Source organism: Petromyzon marinus, unplaced genomic scaffold, assembly GCF_048934315.1.
Source record: "Petromyzon marinus isolate PM22_M1 ecotype Great Lakes invasive population unplaced genomic scaffold, UKy_Petmar_22M1.pri1.0 PM_G_Scaffold_110, whole genome shotgun sequence".
Taxonomy (NCBI): domain Eukaryota; kingdom Metazoa; phylum Chordata; class Hyperoartia; order Petromyzontiformes; family Petromyzontidae; genus Petromyzon; species Petromyzon marinus.
In genome coordinates this window covers 95,001-97,500 of record NW_027422663.1, presented here as the reverse complement: position 1 = coordinate 97,500, position 2,500 = coordinate 95,001, and positions in this window count along the sequence as shown.

Genomic DNA, 2,500 nt, shown 5'->3' with positions numbered 1-2,500 from the left:
ACCAGACGGTTATGGAGGAGGTGAGGATGGATTCAATGATCGCTGTATAGAATTGCACCATCATTGTCTTTGGCAGGTTGCATTTCTTCAGCTGCCGTCGAAAGTACATCCTCTGTTGAGCTCTCTTGGCGAGGGAGCTGATGTTCAGTTCCCACTTGAGGTCCCGGCAGAGAATAGTGCCCAGGAAGCGGAAGGACTCCACAATTTTGACTGCGGAGTCTAACAGGGTGATGGCGGTGAGTGGGGCTGTATTCTTCCTGAAGTCCACAACCATCTCAACTGTCCTTAGAGCATTTAGCTCTAAGTTGTTCTGGCTACACCAGGTCACCAGGTTGTCAGCTTCCCACCTATAGTCAGACTCATCCCCACCAGAGATCAGCCCAATGAGGGTGGTGTCGTCCGACAAACTTCAAGAGTTTGACGGACAGATGATTGGAGGCGCAGCTGTTGGTATACAGGGAGAAGAGCAGTGGGCAAAGGACGCAGCCCTGAGGAGTTCCCGTGCTGATGGACCTGGAGTCAGAGACTTCTGTTCCCGGCTTAACGCACTGCTTCCTGTCAGAGAGGAAGTCTGTGATCCACCTGCAGGTGGAGTAGGGCACGTTCAGCTGGAAGAGCTTGTCCTGAAGCAGGGCAGGGATGATGGTGTTGAAGGCAGAGCTGAAGTCCACAAACAGGATCCTGGCGTAGGATGCTGGGGCGTCCACATGCTGTAGGGTGAAGTGGAGGGCCATGTTAACTGCGTCGTCCACAGACCTGTTGGCTCTGTAGGCAAACTGAAGGGGGTCCAGGAGAGGGTCTGTGATGGCTTTGAGGTGTGCCAGGAGCAGGCGCTCAAAAGACTTCATTACCACAGATGTAAGGGCGACCGGTCTGTAATCATTTAGTCCTGTTGGCCTTAGCTTTTTGGGCACAGCGATGATGGTGGAGGACTTGAGACAGGCTGGTACATGGCATGTCTCCAGGGAGGTGTTAAAGATGTTGGTGAACACCGGAGACAGCTGGCCAGCGCAGTGCCTGAGGGTGGCTGGAGAGACAGAGTCCGGCCCGGCTGCTTTGCGTGGATTCTGCCTCTTGAAAAGCCCATTAACTTCTCCCTCCTGAAAGGAGAGAGTCGTTTCTGTAGTATGGGTGGGGGATGGGGCCTCTTGGGTGGGAAGGGGTGGTTCAGGACAGTCCAATTGTCTTTCAAATCTACGGTAGAACTCGTTCAGGTCGTTGGCTAGGCGGGAGTCGTTAGTGGTGTGGGGCGCTCTGGGTTTGTAGTTGGTGATGTGCCTGAGCCCTTTGGCAGACAGAAGCAGCGTCGTTAGTAGAGAACTGGTGTTTTAGTGTCTCTGAGTACAGTCGTTTAGCCTCTCTCACCGCTTTGCTAAACCTGTTCTTCGACTCCTTGAATCTGTCTCTATCCCCACTCCTAAACGCTTCCTCCTTCTCCAACCTCAACCTTTTGAGCTTTGCTGAGAACCAGGGCTTGTTGTTGTTAAAGTTCACCCTGGTACGTGTTGGGATACAGCAGTCCTCACAGAAGCTGATGTACACAGCCTCTGTGAGTTCATCCAGACTATTGGTAGCAGTCGTGAACATATCCCAGTCAGTACAGTCTAAGCACGCCCGCAAATCTTCCACAGCCTCACTGGTCCACTGTTTAGATGTCCTCACAGCAGGTTTACAGAGTTTTAGTTGCTGCCTGTATGCACGAATCAGGTGGACCAAGGGAGTTCTGTGCGAGCCGAACAGCCCCGTGACCCACAAGAGAAACATCCCCGCCAAATTCGAGCGTTTGACGGGGTCTATCCGTGAAAAAATATTCACGTTTTTGAGTGCACATGCATTTCTGCTGCAAATGCCTCTGGAAGTTTCATGCCGTTCGTATGCCAATTGTGGCAACACGAAAATGACCCGTTTTCCCATTCCGAGGGATTTCTGTGCGACCCTAACAGCCCCGTGAGCCACAAGAGACACATCCCCGCCAATTTCTAGCGTTTCACGGGGTCTATCCGTGAAAAATATAGACGTTTTTGAGTGCACATGCATTTCTGCTGCAGATGCCTCTGGAAGTTTCATGCCGTTCGTACGCAATGTGGCAACACGAAAATGACCCCTTTTCCCATTCCGAGGGATTTCTGTGCGACCCTAACTAACAGCGCCCGTGAGCCACAAGAGAGACATCCCCGCCAATTTATAGCGTTTCACGGGGTCTATCCGTGAAAAATATAGACGTTTTTGAGTGCACATGCATTCCTGCTGCAAATGCCTCTGGAAGTTTCATGCCGTTCCTATGCAATGTGGCCACACAAAAATGACCCGTTTTCCCATTCCGAGGCATTTCTGTGCGACCCTAACAGCCCCGTGAGCCACAAGAGAGACATCCCCGCCAACTTCTAGCGTTTGACGGGGTCTATGCGTGAAAAATATTAAAATTTTTGAGTGCACGTGCCTTTCTGCTGCAAATGCCTCTGGAAGTTTCATGGCGTTCCTATGCAATGTGGCAACACGA